General features: G+C 38.4%; 1 protein-coding gene across 6 annotated transcripts in view; it reads left to right on the top strand.

Annotated features, from left to right (window-relative positions):
- Positions 1-20,185, top strand: part of Shroom3 (shroom family member 3) — a 308,366-nt gene that overhangs the window by 1,122 nt on the left and 287,059 nt on the right. Inside the window, exon 1 of one of the 6 annotated variants that reach the window (XM_074041959.1) lies at positions 17,471-17,564. The exons of the other annotated variants lie outside the window; for them this stretch is intronic. The gene's annotated coding sequence lies outside the window, so the exon portion shown is untranslated. Of the gene's footprint in view, positions 1-17,470; positions 17,565-20,185 lie in introns of those variants that run through there. 6 annotated transcript variants of the gene reach the window in all.

Raw genomic sequence — 20,185 nt, 5'->3', positions numbered from 1 at the left:
ACCTTTCTGATTACTGGAAATATTTTGGATAGCTTGGTGTTTGAAAGAGAAATATGTCTAGCGTCTTTATTCTGTGAAATCCCAGGAAAAATGTGCTCATTTGATGACTAATCTCTTTTTGTGAATGAAATGGTGTTAGATCAGTTGCCACATGAGCTTTTCAGTTATAAATCAGATTAAAGATTAACAGCCTGGTAAGATGGAGTCATAGGATATTTTTATGTACGGCAAAATAGCTGCTGTTTCCACTGAAAATGCCCAGCTTTAATTTTTTTTTGTTTATAATTTTGGAAAATTGATTGCATAGACATTTTTTTTTCTTAATACACTCAGAGAGGGGAATTAAATCAGTTTTCAGGATAATTCAAGAACAGAACACTGCTTCTGCCTTGCTATCTCTGTGTATTTGAATATTTTCAAACCTAGTCATCCTACAACATGCCTCAGTTCTTGGTTTATCTTTTGGTGTGTGGTAATAACTATTGGATGCCTTCTTGTGTGTTAGGGTAGTAGTTCTGCTTTGGTGTTTAACTACAGAGATTAACATACTTGTTATAATATTTGTTTTAAAGTGTCAGACTATTACCTATCTACAACAACAGAATTTAAGTGTTTTTACATATGTATATTCCTCACGAAGCAATTGTAATTGAGGGCAAAAAGTTTTTTAGTTTGAGGAAAAATATTACATGCACCACACTTGGGCTGTTATCTGTTAAGGTTATTTTTCATATCCTCAGAAGTGTGTATTTGAGGGAGATCAACTGATTCTTCCTGTAGCTGAGACACTGGGAATTGGTATTTATAGGAACCAACTCCAAGTGTGTAGATGATCCTATAAGCTGTGTGAGTTTCCTTAACCTCCTTAAGGAAAACAGAAGCTATGTGAATACGTATGACAATCCGTTAAGAAGGATTCCAGCTATTAAAAAAAGCCTTATTTACATAGTGGCCCTATGTAAATCAATATTTGTTTTTCTTATACTACAGGAAGTCTAGAGGTAGGTTGTTCAGGCAAGGGACTACTGCTCAGAAACATCACCAAGGACCCCTCTTTACTCTTTACTCTGCCATTCTTATGTGTGGGCTTTTGTCTTAGTTACAGGATGGATGCAACCAGTATTGCATCTTCATTCCAGGCAGGTTTGGCTTTTTGTTTCTCCATCAGACTTTTGCTTTCTTCTCATTGATCAGAGCTATGCCACATGCCTACCTGTAGATGAATCACTGGCAAAAAGAAATGAAATTGCCATGACTGGTTTATACCAGTTAAGGGTTTCCTCTTAGATTCTGCAATAGGGGCCTGCCCTTTTAGAAGTCAAGAACTCTTTGCCTATGTTTGAAAAAAAAATTCGGACTCTTTTACAGGATGAAGGGGTGAATGACTGTTAGGTAGACAATAGAATGTAGTGAATATATTATCTCTGCATTTTAAAACTCTGATTGCACACTTAATCTGCCTGACCTTGAATGATAAAATATTATATATCCATACATTAGAACAGTATTTGTTTTTAGAAGGGTCTAATCTTGTTGGGTGCTGGTGATTCACACCTGTAATCCTGCTACTTAGGAGACTGAAATTGGGAGGATCTCAGTTTGAGGCCAGCCAGGTAAATAGTTTTGAGACTCCCATTTCCATAACAACCAGAGCAAAATGGACTGGAGGTGTGGCTCAGTGGTAGAGCGCCTGCTTTGCAAGCAGGAAGCCCTAAGTTCAAACCACAGTCCCACCCAAAAAAAAAAAGAAAAAAGAGAGAGAGAGAGAAAGGTCTACTCTTGTGTCTAATGAGTCAGCATCTCTGAACATCCACAGTTTCTACAGCAGGAGGGTATACTACTGTCTGTGTTAATTATTGGGCCTTGTAGGGATTAAAAGTGACCGTGCTTTTAGCACAGTGTCTTCTACATAGAAGCTCAAAAATATCTCAGCAAAGATTATGATTGTTGCCTTTCATTATTCTAGAAGACTTTTGTATTTGTCTCCTAAGACAAATTTGTCTGCTGTACAAAGATCCAAATAACAATAATCTAAACGACACCAGCATGTGTGTGTCTCTCACAGAATAGTCTGAGCATTAGTCAAACTGGAAGATTGCTCTTTACATTGTCAGGTACCCAAGTTCCTTCTGTTTTCTTACTTCCATCCTGGGGTTGGATGTCCTGCTAGCATGGTCCAAGGGGACTTGAACCACATTTGCTTTCCAGCTGGTAGGAAGTAGGAAAGAGGGAAAGGGAAGGCAGGCTTCACGAGGGTATGGTTTTGTTCAGTCTGCTCTGTCCAATAGTAGCCAGCAGCCAGGTGTGGCTATTCCTATTTTAATTAAATTGAATTTTGAAATAAAATTCAAAAGTATGCTCCTCATTTGCACCTGCCACATTTCAAGTGTTAAATCATTTCAACTCTTGAACATCTCACCCCGCCTGTCTATATGGCAAACTCCTGTTTGTCTCAGTTCCATTTTTTCTCCCTGAAGTTTTCCTGATGTCATCCAGATGAGTCAGGTGATCTCTTTTCTATACTCCCATATTATGTTCTAATTACATTGAATCATGATATTTTATTTATGTTGATTGCGTTCTCAGGAGTTAATGAGCTTTTTTTTTTTTTTTTTGACAGTATTGGGGTTGAGATCAAGGCCTCACAGTTACTAGGCAGATACTCTATCACTTGAGCCACTCTGCCAGTTTAGTTTTGTGTTGGGTATTTTTCAAGATAGGGTCTCACAAACTATTTGTCTGGGCTGGCTTCGATCTGAGATCCTTCTGATCTCTGCTTCCTGAGTAGCTAAGATGACAGGTGAGCCACCAGCACCCCGGGATTAGTGAGCTTTTTTATAGCACAGACTTCTTTCTTTTCATCTCTGCCACACAAAACCCAGTGCCTGGATACACAAATCTTTGTTGAGTAAATGAAAGGTCATGGTTATTTATTAATCATTTTGTGTTTCCAGGACCCAGCACAGTGCCTAACACAGAGTATGTGCTCAATAATTTTTACTTAATTAATTAACAAAAGACAAAGTAGGGCAGTGGGCAGTTTAAGCAGGGAGGCGAAGTCCCAGGAGATGGAGGATGCCAGGGAGATCTCCAGACATGGGACATGTATTAGTTCCTATTGCTGCTGTGATAAATTACCACAAGCTTACTAATTTATAGTTCTGTAGGTGAGAATTCTGAAACAGGTCTCACTGGACTAAAAGTAAAGTGTCAGCAGGCCTGTGTTCCTTTCTAGAGGCTCCAGAAGATAATCTATTTCCTTGCCTGGTTTAGCCTCCAGAGGCTGTAAGTTCTAGTGGTCCACATTCCCTGCTGCCTGGTCCCCTTCAAAGCCAGCCACAGCAGGTTAAGCCCTTCTCACATGATTCAAATTCTACCACTGTCCCTGTCTTCAGAACCCAGAGCCAAATATATGCTAAGCAAACGCTCTACCACTGAGCCACATCTCCAGCCTCCTCTTCCACTTTTAAGGTCCTTGTGATTTCATTTGGGCCTACTAGGATAATCTTCCCATTTGAAAATCAGCTGATTCATAACCTTAATTCTATTTGCAACCTTAATTCCCCTTTGCCATAGAACCTAACATATTCAGAGTCCAGGGATTAGAACGCTAATGTCTTTGGGGAGAGGGTGTTATTTTGCCTATCCCAGGGTATTTGAACATTAGTGAAAGTCCATATAATGAAGGCAAGTCAAAGGTAAGTATAAGTGAAATTTAGTGGCTGATAGTGCACATCCCATATCTTTCTAGGACAATGAAAAACGTCCATAGGAGCTCATGCACCAAATGCTTCCTATTCCCCCAGGGTAGGGAGAAGGAGAGGGATGGTACACATTGAGTCACACGTATGTATGGCACGTACACAATATACACAACAGTTAGAAACTTCCAGGTTATGAATTACTACATAATGCATGACGCATCATTTTTCTTTTGGTACAATTGAGGCAGGAAAACAAATAGGGACAAAGGGGTGACAATAAAAGAAAACATTTTCTAATTGCTTTCTTCAGGATTTAAAGTCCTTGAAAAGGAGGGGTGGGGTTGAGGAAAGAGCCTCTGTAATCTGTGATCTTCAAAAAGACAGGGTGACTTTAGATAAACAGTGATTGTGAGCGGGTGCTCGGGCAATTCAATAGTTCAGGAAGTTGGCAGAATGATTTTATTATGACTCATTCACTCTGTATTGTAGCTGGGAAAAGCGATTCCACCTGCAGTCTGCAGCAGGGATGCACCTGCTCCCAGGGCCATAAGTTAAGTGATGATAATGACAATAAACAACAACAGCTTTTGGCATTTACTGAATGCTTACTGTGTTTGGGGTTCTATTCCAAGAGCTCTACGTGCAGTAAGTCATTTAATTTCCCTAACTCCACAAGGAAGGGAATTCTAGTAGCCTAATGATACCCATGAGGAGCTTGAGCACAGAATTTGAGTAATTCACTGAAGCTCTCACACTTGTAAGTGATGGGGTTGGGATCTGAACCCCAACTTTCTGGTTCCAGAGTCCATGCATTCACCACCCTATGCCATCCAGTCTCCTTTGCCTGCCAAACATTTGTCTCTGTCTTGATTCTAGAGCTATTATCTGGATGAAATCAGAATTGATCTTTTGTTATACATGTTTTCAAATCTATTAGAGTAGTATTTTTTAATACTTTGTCCTATAAAGTCCCATAATATACTTGTGACTACTGCTCAAGCAAGTCCTTTAAGTAGTTCATAACCCCATAAAGTGAGGAGTCACTTAATTTTCTTGAGAAGTATCTCCATGGGCTCTTCAAATGTGGGCTTCAGAATTTAAGGATAACTCAGTGCCCTGGTCTTTTTTGTCTCTTATGTCATCAGCTCTCAGTAATGTGTGATTCTTCTCCCCTGGAAGACGTCGTCTTTAGCAGGACTCTCGGTACCATCTATGTATAAATCCTCCTGGTTCCACCTTTACACCTTACCACCACCATCCATTTCCTGTCAGTCCAAATTGCAGCCTCCTTTAGGCCTTGTCCACCAAGGTTCAACTCACCAACCCTATTCCAACACTTTCTTCCCATTTTTTATCTGTAGAGCCATGTGATTGCTGTGTGAAGTCAGAGTCACCTCAGATTTTAAAATGAATTCTTTCATTGGATTCTTCTATCCTTAGTGAACGATCTAACATCTTAGTAGTTCTCCTTACAATTCCTCCACTGAGAAGAACCATCCAGAACTTTCTAGTCAATCTGCCATTTCAAAGTGAAATGAACTGCTTTCCAGCACTATGAGAAACCTTGGAAATATAAACAGTTTAGGAACCTAAGTTTTCATAGGTTAGGAAATTATTCGTTTGGAAAATTGTCCTGATAACTATGTGGAGATTTTTCTCATTTCTCATTTTTCAACCTTTTGCTGTCTCAGAACTCCTCAGCTTTGCCACACCAGCTTCACCATCAATCTCTCTTGGCCCATTTCTTCTTCAGTAACACAAGGCTTATTTACTAGAAATCAATTTTTAGGCAATTCCCCAAAACTCTGGCCTGGCTAATTTGGTTTACTTACAAAATCATTTTTTTCATCTCCTTCCAAGTGCCAAGCTAAGGTTAATCTGACCTTTTGTTTTGTTTTGTTTATTTGTTTAAGCTCACTATGTAGCTCAGGCTGGCCTGGAACTTAAAATTCTCCTGCCTTAGCATCCAGAATGCTGGGATTACAGTTGTGTACCACATAGCTAACTCTGACCTTTCTGAGTTTCTCTCTATACCTTTTTTGTGTTTTCCTGCATCCTTTTCCCTTCATACCAGGTAGCCTTATCTCTCTGCTGTCTTTGAAATAATTTTTCTTCCCTCATTGTTTAATCCCTCTGTCCTGTATTTGAATTAATTTGTCTTTCCTTCCATTTCCCTAACACCTTTATTCATGCTGTCTACTAATGAGGCATTTAGTATCCTGTGGGTAAACTGTAATTTCTTTAAGGCCACATGGGTTTTGTTCATGCTGTATATCCTGCTTCTCCTGGCAAAATACGTCTTATGTTACCCACAGCAAATTCTCAAGTAAGTGGCTTATAGAATTTTAGAGCTATAAGGAACTCAACAACCATGTAATCAACTTCCTTATTATACCAAGAGAAAGCAGAGGCACAAAACATTCATTTATTTGCTAAAATGGATGGTTTCTGTTTTAATGAACAAATTGTGTCCATGTGTGTGATTGCTTTCTGCTTGCCCATTTATGCTTTGCATGAATTCTACCTCCCCCGTTAGACTGTTAACTTCTAGAAGCCAAGGGCCTTTAGTTCCTCCCTTTTATTTTCCCTCCCTTTTTCCTTCCCTCCCTCCATTTTTTCTTTTCTGTCATCCACAGTGCTTAAACTATGCATAATAATTATGAAAATGAAAATGTGTTAACTACTAAAGAGGAAGATACATGAGTTTTAAAAAGGATTTCAAAAGTCTTTTTGTTAGAAAGCTGTCTAGAGCAGTATGTGATCAGGATGCTAGAGAAACCTTAAATAAGGCAAGCAGGTTAACACTGGATTTATTAATGTCCTCCACACATGAAATGTTTGGTAAATGTCTGTTGAATTGAATTAGATTGGGGGGAAAAAAAAAGAAACTCATGTTTTATTTAACTTTTAAAAAGTTACCTAAACTTTGGTTTAAATGTTATGTGTTTTGAGATACAAATTAAGTTTGTGATACTTTCAGTGTTGAAAATAACTTTTATTCCATTAGCATGCTGACGTGCCAAATGGATCTTAACATCAGTAAGAACTCTGTTTTCTTTTAAAGCTAATACATTCCCAAGGCTTTGCCTCCTACACAGAGAACACAGTTTAATTGAAGAAATATTCGTCTCATTTTAGTGAGCCCACAGTGTGACTGGAGATGCATAATGAGAAACTTTCTATCAATCTCTGAAAACAACCAAATCTCAAAGGACACTCTGGATCTGAACTAACCCGTGGACCGATTCTTCCACATCTCTGCCTTTGATGTGGTTCCAAACAGTGAGCATCTTATCCAGAGAGCTGCAGAGTTGTTGTTCTCCCACTTGGTCCATCCCAGGAGTCCATCCATCTCTTGCATCTCCCAGGCACTTCTCAGGGAAACAAAATGAGGCAAAAATTCTCCACCATATCCAAGCACTGATTCTCCCCTCCTCTGGTGACTTTCGCACCAAAAGTGACACTGGTATACTATTGGTGTGACTGATCTGTAGAATTGAAGGGACACTTTCTTAACTTGGCAGACAATGTGCCAAACTCTGTTCCTGGGCATCAGAGCCTGAATATTTGCTCTTACGTCAACTGCATTTTTTCATTCCTCTCATCTATTTTTTTTTTTTTTTATTCATATGTGCATACAAGGCTTGGGTCATTTCTCCCCCCTGCCCCCACCCCCTCCCTTACCACCCACTCCGCCCCTCCTCTCCCCCCCCCCAATACCCAGCAGAAACTATTTTGCCCTTATTTCTAATTTTGTTGTAGAGAGAGTATAAGCAATAATAGGAAGGAACAAGGGTTTTTGCTAGTTGAGATAAGGATAGCTATACAGGGCATTGACTCACATTGATTTCCTGTGTGTGAGTGTTACCTTCTAGGTTAATTCTTTTTGATCTACCCTTTTCTCTAGTTCCTGGTCCTCTTTTCCTATTGGCCTCAGTCGCTTTTAAGGTATCTGCTTTAGTTTCTCTGCGTTAAGGGCAATAAATGCTAGCTAGTTTTTTAGGTGTCTTACCTATCCTCACCCCTCCCTTATGTGCTCTTGCTTTTATCATGTGCTCAAAGTCCAATCCCCTTGTTGTGTTTGCCCTTGATCTAATGTCCACATATGAGGGAGAACATACGATTTTTGGTCTTTTGGGCCAGGCTAACCTCACTCAGAATGATGTTCTCCAATTCCATCCATTTACCAGCGAATGATAACATTTTGTTCTTCTTCATGGCTGCATAAAATTCCATTGTGTATAGATACCACATTTTCTTAATCCATTCGTCAGTGGTAGGGCATCTTGGCTGTTTCCATAACTTGGCTATTGTGAATAGTGCCACAATAAACATGGGTGTGCAGGTGCCTCTGGAGTAACCTGTGTCACAGTCTTTTGGGTATATCCCCAAGAGTGGTATTGCTGGATCAAATGGTAGATCAATGTTTAGCTTTTTAAGTAGCCTCCAAATTTTTTTCCAGAGTGATTGTAGTAGTTTACATTCCCACCAACAGTGTAAGAGGGTTCCTTTTTCCCTGCATCCTCGCCAACACCTGTTGTTGGTGGTGTTGCTAATGATGGCTATTCTAACAGGGGTGAGGTGGAATCTTAGTGTGGTTTTAATTTGCATTTCCTTTATTGCTAGAGATGGTGAGCATTTTTTCATGTGTTTTTTGGCCATTTGAATTTCTTCTTTTGAGAAAATTCTGTTTAGTTCACTTGCGCATTTCTTTATTGGTTCATTAGTTTTGGGAGAATTTAGTTTTTTAAGTTCCCTATATATTCTTGTTATCAGTCCTTTGTCTGATGTGTAGCTGGCAAATATTTTCTCCCACTCTGTGGGTGTTCTCTTCAGTTTAGAGACCATTTCTTTTGATGAACAGAAGATTTTTAGCTTTATGAGGTCCCATTTATCTATGCTATCTCTTAGTTGCTGTGCTGCTGGGGTTTCGTTGAGAAAGTTCTTACCTATACCTACTAATTCCAGAGTATTTCCTACTCCTTCCTGTATCAACTTTAGAGTTTGTGGTCTGATATTAAGATCCTTGATCCATTTTGAGTTAATCTTGGTATAGGGTGATACACATGGATCTAGGTTCAGTTTTTTGGCAGACTGCTAACCAGTTTTCCCAGCAGTTTTTGTTGAAGAGGCTGCTATTTCTCCATCATATATTTTTAGCTCCTTTGTCAAAGACAAGTTGGTTATAGTTTTGTGGCTTCATATCTGGGTGCTCTATTCTGTTCAATTCTTCATTTTTAAAAATGGAACATTCTTACCTAATGGAGTTATTGTAATTACCCAATAGATTAAACTATGCAATAGTGCTTTGAATGACAAAACGCTATCCAAATGTTAGCAGTGACACCATGGTATAGACTTGTGGTGGAATAGTAAGAATCCAGCACAAGTAGGCAACAGAGATACTTAGCTGACTATCCACGTCACGGACAGAGCTGCTACCTCACATTGAAACATGAACAGAAAAATTCCCTGCCCTCAGGGAGCTTGTATTGCAGTAGAAAGACTGGTAATTAATGTGTTTGCACAGGATAACTTCAGGATATAGTAAGTGTCATGAAGAGGGAAAAAAAACTAGTATGATGAGTTCCTAGCACTGATCTGCTAAGGAACTTCAAGTTCATGCTACCCATCTTGATAGATAGACCCTGTTTTGAGATAGATATCACAACAGATAGCCTTTCATGCAGGATGTCCATTGTACCAAATATCCCATTTGTTTATTCCTGTCCAGCATTTGCTTAATTTGTAATTTAGTTCATTGCTCTGGTCTTCCAGTTTGTTCTGTGCCTTTGTTGACTCTTTCCATACTCAATCTTGCTCTGGTTCCATGACTCTCATTAGCATTTACCTTTCTTGCAAGATAGACTTTCTGTCTTTCCTGATAGTACACTTAGCTTAATTCTGGGAACTCCATGTGCAATCATGATTCTCAAAGCTGTTGCAGCCTGCTATGGTCCCAGCTCAACTGGCCTCTTGGCTTCTGGAAACCTGGTGCAGATAGGTCCTAGCATTCCAGAGATCTCAAAATTTTAAAATAACCATAATACAAATTTGGAACAAAACAGGCAACTTAAGTGGAAGTCAGTATTTTTCAGGTTTGTTGGACTAAATGCCTAGCACTTTTGGTATTAAATTCTATTGTGAGCCACACATTTGCTGTTTCAAAAGTAGGAAGAAAGATTGGAGCTACAGAGAATTTTCTTTCTCTTCTCCTTTGCAAAGTTAAAACTTTTAATATAGAAAGTTGTATGGGTACAACTTAAGCTCTCATCATCTTGTAGTGTCCTCTGAGAAGTTGGCATTTTCAGGACTTGTCTCATGGAAACTGGGAAATGAGCTGCTGGAATTCAGGCCCAGGATCTGGCTGGGTTCCAGAAGTAAATGCACATGTTGGGTGTTGAGATAAATAATTGAAAGAATAGGAGAGTGAGTATACTTTTGGAGCTGGGAAGGCAAAAAATAGCTTACATTTTCTTCTCGTGCTTTGTTTTGTAATTTGTGTGTTTTGATTGTTTTTCATATTTTTACTTTTGAGTGTTTGCTAATGAGCAGCAAGTCAAAAACAAGGCAGCCATTGACCTAAGTATAAGACAGCAGGAGGAAGGTTAAAAGAATTAGCCTTATTCTTCAGGATTGCATTCATAGTTGTATAGTGTTGCTCTTGGCCCCAATAAGCTGTTGGCACTCTCTTGAAAGAATTACTATCATCATTTCCCCTACAGATGGAAGTCAATGAATTTGACCTTGAAGAACAGTCAGTGTAGACCCCCTTCCTGTGGGTCAAAATGTGTGACAAATTTCTGAACTAAGGCCCAATAATTACTGCCACTACCTTGATTTTTTGACAGAGGAGGCAAAATAAAGAAGGGAGGACTTCATGGAAGAGAGAAGGAAAAATATACATAATGATATTATTTATGTTTACTCAGTCTCTACTGTGGGTCAGATACTATGGTAGGTTTACTCTTTCACAAGAATGAAACTTGTTTTTAATAAATAACAACAGAAGTTTCTCATAAATGGTGGCGTCAGGATTTAAGGCGAAGTTATTTCATTCTTTCACTATCATATTTAGCCAACACATTATTTATTGAATACATGAAATATAGTGATACTGGGAAACAAGAGTGAATGAGATTTCTGTACCCAAAGAGAGTTTGAAGCTGATCCCATGTTGCTTACAGCCATATTTCCTCACCCCTCACTTCTGTGCACCTTGGCTAGATTTCCAACTGTCAGCTTCTCAATTCTTGCTGAAGGGCTTTATTTTGCATCCCCTTTCCTACCAGAATTAATGTCATTAGGAGCAACCCTCCATCCATGATTGACTGGACTTTTTGCATGAGCAGCCTAGTTTTCTCATCCCTCAGATGAGAAGACTCTGAGGTGAGTACTTCCCTTCTCCTGCACAACTGTCATTTCTAACTGGCCTCATAATATGTCATTGTCAACTGCATTCCCTTCCCTGCCTCATTTGCCTCCTTCCCTGTTACCCCTCTTTACCCTTCCCAGATAAACTTGCATTTGAAGTCTTGCTTCTGAGGAAACCCAAAGGCGGTCGTCATTTAGAGAAGACTTAAAGTGGAAGTCTGATGGAGATCTGTTTCTGAAATCCATGGTCTTTCCACTCTGCTGTGGAATTCAGGCAGAAGAATCCCATAGTACCCTAGATCTAATCTTTTCTTGGATGTTAGGAAAAGTAGAAATCTGTCCCCAGATGTGTTATTTTATAGTTCTCACTTTCTTACTCTACTGTCTCATGGGATGGACCTTTTTTCTTTTTCTTCACTGACTTGGTTGATCAGCCTCATTCTGCTTTGGGCATCATTTCTCTGTGCAAATCAAACACCAAGAGATTTTTTCTCCCTCCCCTCTGATAGAAGAATCCAGCTAATGGTAAAGGAAAATGTGAACCTAAGCAGGATGACAGAGAAAAGTATTTATTTAGGTACTCTAAGGATAGTGGGTTTTTTTCCCTAGAATTTTATTTATGTTGCTTTTTTTCTTAGTCAATTCATACTACAACCAGTGCAAAAAGAAAAGTGGACAATGTACTGTTTTTCCTTCCAGAATATGGGTATGAATTTTCCCACCTTATTAGGCTGTATTCTATTGCCTGCTAGTCAACTCACCCCAACCGAGAAATAACAGAATACTTACTCCACCACTGAACTACACCCCTAGCTCTAAGGTTTACTCTTGAACTGATGGAAATTTACCATTTTGTGTTCTGAAGTAGATTGAGGCAATCATTGTATAACTCTGTAAACATTAATTAACGAATTGCTCGAGTGTCTGTTCACTGTTCAGCGAGGGATTACCTTGTTTTACTTGTACATTTATTGTATTTTAATCAGTCTGTGCCATGTTATTGCTCTTCCTTTCCCTTTCCTCCCATGCTGAGTTGTGCAACAGCTTTCAATGTCTAAAACAGGTCATGTTAAGGAGCGGGTCATAGCAGGAGGGGGAGGGTAAATGAAGAGGGTAAAGAGGGTGAATATGGTTGAGGTACTTTCTATACATGTATGAATATGGAACATTGAAATCACTTTAAGAAAGGCAGTGGGAGAAGAGGGAGAATAATGGAGGAGATGAACCAAGCCAGGGTACTGGAAATGTTACAAGAAAGCCTCCTGTACAGCTATTATTTACTAATAAAAATATCTAATTAAAAATTTGAAGCTAATGAATTATACAGAAAAAGTACTCAGTTTTATTATGGTAATAAAATGAGAAGAAACAAAAGAAGAAAGATAGAGACTATTTAAGAACCATGAAGTAAATTATTACATACCATTTTAAGCATTCAGTATGATAAGAGATTTAATGTAGTAGAAGATAATGGTCAAAATGAAGCTCTAAAAAATGTCACAAAGTCCTAACCAAAGAATCAAAAAACCTGATGTATACTATTTAATAGATGAACTAAGAAAGCCTGTGCTAAGGGAGAGTAAGTAGGTACAACAGAATTCATACCAAATTACTCCATTTTTATGAATCTTAGAATAGGCAAAAATAACCATTGGGGAGAAAAATCAGAGCAATGGTTGCCTGTTGGTTGGGGACTGACTAGAGCACAAGGCATTTTTCTACAGTGATGGAAGTATTCTATGTCTTAGGGGTATGGGTTGTCTGGATGTATTTATTTGTCATACATCTGTGCATTTAACTACATGTTATATCTAAATGTTAACTAAAGCCTGAGGCAGGAAGAAATTGGCCAGTGAAAGCATGAAGCAAAATAAAAAGTTTAATATGGTTGGTGTACTTCCTATACAAGAATGAATATAAAATTTTAAAACCTGTGAAATCACCATAAGAAGGGGACTAAGGTGGAAAGGAGAAAAATATATATGAGCTTATTCGGGTTATAACATAAATATACATGGAAATGTCACAAGGAGAACAATGTATAGCTATCTTAAACAAAAATGACTTTTTTTTTTTTTTTTTACAAAAATGGAGAACAGGAGGACAGAACAAGTCCTCTTTGCAAGGAGGGAGGATGTGGTGCAAGGGTGTAGGAGGGTGGATATGGTGCCATTATTGTGCGCATGTGTATGTAAATAGAAAAGTGAGACCTGCTGAAACTATTCTAGGGATAGTGGAAGGGGAATAAAGGAGAATGATGGAGGTGGTGAAGTCAACTATGATGTATTGTAAGAACTTTTGTAAATGTCACAATGTACCCCCAGAGCAACAATAATAAAAAACAAAAATAAAATTTAAAAAGGAAAATAAAAAAATTACAAATAAACTCACTATATAGATAAGAATTTAATAGAAAATGAAAGAACTTTTTTTTTTTGTGATACTGGGGTTTGAACTAAGGGCCTTGTGTTTGCTTGGCAGGCACTCTGCCACTTGAGTCACACTTGTAGCCCTAAGAACTTTAATTTTAATCAATGAGGGCAAAAGAGATTTTTAAGTAATACTGGGACCAGGAAAGATAAAAGTAGGATCCATTTCATTCCTAATGCCAAAAAAAAAAAAGGCAGATGAATAAAAGATTTATGTATAAAAAGTGAAGTAAGTTTACTTTATTTCTGTATCATTTGAATTGTTTTTTAGCAACTACAGATTAAAACTTTTTTGCAGTAAAATACGCATAACATAAAATTTACCATTTTAACCTTACAATTTAGTGGCATTAACTATGTTTACATTGTTGTGAAGCTATCATTATCTGTTTCCTCCAAAAGTTTTTCAGTTTCCCCAATCGAAACTCTGTACCTATTAAACACCAACTCCTTCTGCCTAGTTCCCAGCCCCTGGCAACCACCATTCTCCTGTCTGTCTCCATGAATCTGACTCCTCTAAGTGCCTCATCTAAGGGGATTCATTCACTATTTGTCCTTTTGTGACTGACTTATTTTGATTAGCATAATGTTTCATGGCTCATCTATATTGTGGCAAGTGTCAGAATTTTGTTCTTTTGAAAGGTGGAATAATATGCCACTATGTGTATAGACCACATTTTGTTTGTCATCTTACAAACTGACGGGTGTATTGGTTGTTTCCACCTTTTGGCTGTTGTGAACAATGTTACTATGAACATGACTGTACAAATACTTGTTTGAGTCCCTTCTTTTAATTCTTCTGGATATATCCCTAGAAGTAGAATTCTGGATCATACAGTAATTTTATGTTTCATTTTTTGAGGAACCTTAAGACTGCTTTTCACAGTAGCTGTATCATTTCACCCTGCTGTCAGTAATGCACAAAGGTTCCAATTTCTCCATATATTTGCCAAGACTGTTTGTTTTCTGTTTCTCTTTTTTTCCTATAATAAATAGCATTCTTAGTGGGTTTAAAGTAGTATCTTATTATAGTTTTGATTTGCATTTCCCTAGGATTAGTGGTGTTGAGTGTATTTCCATGTGCATATTTGCGATCTGTATTATTTTCTCTGGAGAAATGTCTATTCCTGCCCTTTGTGTATTTTAAAATTGGAGTGCTTGCTTTTTGTTGTTGACTTGTAGTTTTTTTTATATATATTCTGGTATCAACCCTTTATCAGATATATGATTTACTAATGTTTTCTCCTGTTCTGTAGGTTGCTTGTGTAATCTGTTAAGGTCTTCTAATATGCACAGCTTTTACTTTTGATGAAGCACACTCATTCTTTTTCCTTTGTTACTTGTGCTTTTGGTGTCAGACCTAGCATTATCAAATCCAGTGCCATGGACATTATTTCTCATATTTTTGGTAGGAGTTTCATAGCTTTAGCTGTTACTTAAGCCCTTAGTCTGTTTTTAGTTAATTTTTGTACACAATGTTAGGTAAGAGTCCAATTTCATTATTTTGCATGTGGGTATCCAGTTTTCCCAGTACCACAGGTTGAAACAGACTCTATTGAGTGGTCCTGGCAGTCTTATAGAAAACCATTTGACTATATATGCAATTTCTGGACTCTATTATAATCTACAGTATGACACCGTTTTGATTACTGTAGCTTTGTAGTAAGTTTTAAAATCAGGATGTGGAAGGCCTTTCTTTTGTTTTTCTTTTTCTTTTCTGTCCTTTTTTTTCAGTACTGAGGTTTGAAAGCAGAGTCTCAGGCTTGCTAAGCAAACACTCTTACTTGAGGCTCTCTGCCAGCCCTTCTTCTCTTTTTTTTACTATTTGGGGCCCCTTGAGATTCCATATAAATTTTAGAATGAATTCAATTTCTGCAATAAATTTTTTGGGATACTAATAGAAATTGCATTGACTGTATCAATTTTAAGGGTAGTATTGGTATTTTACCAGTATTAAGGCTTTGAACCCATGAGTACGTCTAAACACTATTTGGTATTTGTGTCCTCACTTTCTTTCAGCAATGTTTTGTAGTTTTTAGTGTATGAGTTTTTGGTTTCCTTGGCCAAGATGATTCTTTTTGATGCTCTTGTAAATAGTTATTTTCCTAATTTACTTTTTAAATTCTTTACTGTTGGTGTCGAGAAACACAAATACCTTTTGTGTTGATTTTGTATCCTGCAACTTTGCTAAATTTGTTTATTAGTTCTAACAGTTTTCCCTCCTGTTGTGGAATCTTTGAAGAATATAAATAATATTTATATCATTTGAGGAAAGGAAAGCATGATAACCAAAGTTAAAAATTATAAAAGAAAGAAAAGGTGGTAGATTGGACTGTGTGAAAAAGCTCTAAAACTGGGGCTGAGGATGTAGCTCAGTGGTAGAATTCTTGCCTAGCATGTGCCAGACCTTGGGTTTGATCCCTAGAATAGCAAAAATAACAACAGCAACAACAACAAAAAACCCAAACAAACAAATAACAAAAACCCAAGCCTCCATAAGCTAAAATAATATAACTAGCGATAAGATCTTTTAATATTAAAAGAGCTGCTACATATAAGTAAGGAAAAACCCAAACACCAAAGCTAAACTGGCAAAGGACATGAATATGCAATTCACAACACGAGCAAATCCCACAAGAGGTCAAGGAATACCTAGGAAAATTTATCCTTCCTATGATTAAAGAAATAAAAACTGAAGTTAGACAGAATTTCTTTTTAATTTGCCATACTAAGATGAGGAAGACTGATTACATACATTGATAGTGGTAATTTTGTACATTTCAGTGGGAACATGAACTGGTCCAGTGCTTTCTGGAAGGTACCAAGTAGTAAATCTTGCATACTGTATACCTCTGGATTTATCCTAAAGAAATAATCAAGTAAGATGTGTGTGCAAGAAGGTCTACTGATACACCTAAGGAAGAATCGATCAACTGTATTTACGATCTGTGAGGCCACTGAAAATGATGGTGCAGCTGTTAAAAAATATCTACACATTTTTGAGTGAGAATAGCAGATTGCTAAATAATATGCCTACTACAATCCCAATTTTTTTCTCACATGTGAGTATATTTTTTACAACATTTGAGAGGATATATACATATACAAACATATTAAGAGTGATTGTGTCTGAGTAGTGGGAGTTTAAGTGATTTATATTTTCCCCCTTTTATGTCTTTTTCTCAAGTTCCTATAATGAACATGTAATCTTATCAGACTGATAGAGTTTGTTAAATAAAAATAGTGCTTGGACTGGCAGAGTGGCTCAAGTGGTAGAGCACCTACCTAGCAAGCTCGAGGGCGGGAGTTCAAATGCCATGCCACCCAAAAAAGAAAAACCAAACAAAGAGAAAATAGTGATGACTTTTTCTTGTGGCAAAATTTCTACCACATGATAGTCACCTTTGTAAGTGTACAATTCAGCAGTATTGACTACGTTGTTGTGCAACCATCACCACTTTCCTTCTCAACAGTGTTTTCAGCTTCCCAAACTGAAACTCTGTACTCGTCACTCCTCCCCTAATGAGGGCCTTTTCAAATTAGGAAATTTCTTATTCAATCATAGTACTTTAAAAAAGTAATAATTTTATTGATATAATTTACATAGTGTACAATTCTCCCATCACATACACTTTTGAGGTGCTTTAACACTATCTTAAAAAACAAAAAAAAATCTGGAAGCATTTTTCACAGGACTGAAGCACAAGCACGATTAGAAAGTGAATGCCCTTGAATTTATTGAGGAAGAAATTATGGGGGAATGATTATAACTGAATTTTACCTGCCGGAAACCTGTGTCTTGTATTTGGAAAAACTTCAAAACTGGCTTTTGATTCAGCTCCCTGTGAAAATTGAGCTGCGCTCTAGAGCAAGAATCCGTGAACAGGTCAACAGCAGCGGGGGGAGGCAGGCCGGGCCTGCGCAGCTGCGGCTCATTGAGTGGTTTAACACTGCCTTGTCTTTTATTCTCTGGTCCTCCATAGAACCCACGGAGACGGGCCAAGCCCTCTTTGAACATAACCAGTTAAGAGAAGAGCGTCCTTGGCCGTCAAACTGGGTAAAGTGGTAACATAATCTCCGATTTGTTGTTTGAATCCTATTAATTATAATTGTGTAGAACGGTACAGTGAGAATGCTTTGGGAGTTTTAAACGCCAGATTTTTTTCAAAGACTACATTCCTCATTAGACCTTCCCCATTAAAGCATGCTTGAATGATGCCACACAGCCGAATAGTTGGGATTTTTTCTCCCTCTTGTCATAGTCTGAAGACAAAGGATTCTTCCGCTTGCCAAAGCTCCCGGAGCCTAGGTTGAGCTGCTGTGGCAGCAGTTCTGCAGGGAGCTTTTTATTCCGTCTTGCATTTGCCGTCAGGCCTCATTCACTAAACAGGATCAAGTTGGAGCAGTGTGTGGAGAAGGAAAAAAAAAAAAAAGATCAATGGAAGAAAATCTCACACAGCCAGATATGGTGCCTGCCATGTGTCCTCTTTTCCCTTTCTGTGATGCTGAGTCATGACGCAGCCCATGCTAAGGCTCAGAAAACTACTGTCCTGGTTCTAACTGCAGGGCATCCATCAGTGTTCTGTGTTTTGTGATCGTGCCATACAGCGAGCAAATGCTAGCATTATTGTTGCAGTTGCTCTTGGTCTCTGAGAAGCAGCAGGAGTGGTGCCAAGGAGCTGGGAGTCCTGCCTAGACACCAAAGGCCCCATCCTCAGCGCCTTATAATCTTGCTGGTTGCCAGTCTTTCTAGACTCAGTCCCTTAATGGCAAAGTATGGATAATGTACCTGTGCCTTCTCATTCACAAAATTCTTACGAATTTCTAAGAGAGGGTTAGCTCAGGTGAAAATGCGTGCTCCATTGTCAAGGCATGATTTTTATTCATTATCGTTAAGAATTTTAAATCAGAATTTAGACATCCTGAGTAATGGGATTGCTTCTGGATTTATGTGTATAGACTTCAACCCTTGCCAAAAGAGATGACTTTTTAATACTATTCACTGAGGATGGATATTGCTGTGGGTTGAATGTATGTGTCCCTTGGAAATTTCTGTGTTGGAACCTAAGACCCTAAGGTGGCAGGTTAAGAGTTGATTAAGAAGTGAGGGCTCCATCCTCGTGAATGGCATTAGTACCCTTATGAAAGGGCTCAAGAAACTAGCCAGGCCTTTTATTTAGCCCTTCCACCTTAGGAGAACACTTAGAAGGTGCCACCCATGAGGAATGGTCCTCCCCAGACAGAAAACCTGCCAACACTTTGGTCTTGGACTTCCTAGCCTCCAGAAGAAAGTGATGGGTTTTGGAACCATGGGTTGGTAAAGAATTTACCAAGACAGGAATGTAGGAGAAAGCAAAAATTTATTAGGATGCCACTTAAAAGGAAAGAAAACAGTAGGCAGCTAGGCAAAGGAGCATAGTGTGTTGAGACAGGGTTGAGAGGTTTTATACCTGGACTAGGCTGCTTTTGGTTGGCTATCTCCATTTTTGTGGACCTCTTTTCCTGGGGTCATGGTTTGAATTTCCTGTATGGGAACATCTTCTGAGCTTGACTTTTACTTCCCATTTCAGCATTCCATGTGCTCATGCCCTTCCTTCCTCATTCCACCCAGCTCTTGGTATTTTGTTCCCACCATGCCTAAGTAAGGGAGGGTTTCCTCCACCTAGAACTGTAAGGAAAATTTTTGTTGTTTATCAATTATCCACTCTCAGGTATTTCACTATAGCAGCATAAATGAACTGTGACATATCCATGGATCTTCTTCTCTTTTATGTAAAATATAGACTAGCACAGTGATTAAGAGCACAAGTTCTAGAGCCAGAACTTTGGGGTTCTAATCTGATGTCTGTCATTTGCTAACAATGTGCATAGGGCAAGTTATTTAACCTCTCTGTCCTTCCCCATCTGTTGGATAAAAGTAGATATTAACTATGAGATCATTGTGAGCTTTAAATAACTTCATAGAGGTAAAACTGTTAAAATAGTAGTTAACATTAGGTAAGTATTATTAGTATTATCCAGTTAATTGGAAAAGAATTGGAAAGGGAAAGAAAGGTGGAAAACCAAAACAAAACCAGAAAAGATTCACCAACATTGGAAAGACAAGCCAGGGGACTGGTGGCTCACCCCTAAAATCCTAGCTACATGAGAGGCTGAGATCTGGGAGGATCATAGTTCAAGGCCACCCTGGACAAATAGTTCATGAGACCCCATCTCCAAAATAACCAGAGCAAAATGGACTGGAGGCGTGACTCAAGTGGTAAAGCACCTGCTTTATAAGTGCAAAGCCCTGACTTCAATCCCCAGTCCCACCAAAAAAAAAAAAAAAAAACCAAAACAAAAAGACAGTGGAAACAGATAGACACAAAGACACAGAAAGACAAAGATACTTTTCACCCTTGTCTCACAACCTTTTGCTTCTTACTACTGAAGGTTTTTAAAGCTACATTGCATTTTTTATACGATAGGATATGTATTAGTTTTCTAGGGCCAGCATAACAAAATGCCACAGACAACACAACATTTTCTTACCATTCTTGAGACTGGAAGTTCAAGATGAGGGGGTCAACGGTTTGTTATCTCCCAGGGCTCCTCTCCTTGGTGTCCTGGTGGCCACTTTTTCACTGTGGTCTTTCCTGTGTGCACACATCCCTGGTCTCTCGCTGGGGTTCAGGTTTC

The sequence above is a fragment of the Castor canadensis genome, chromosome 9, assembly GCF_047511655.1.
Source record: "Castor canadensis chromosome 9, mCasCan1.hap1v2, whole genome shotgun sequence".
Taxonomy (NCBI): Eukaryota; Metazoa; Chordata; class Mammalia; order Rodentia; family Castoridae; genus Castor; species Castor canadensis.
Note: the sequence above shows the minus strand (reverse complement) of the source record. Positions and strands in the feature narration are given on the sequence as shown.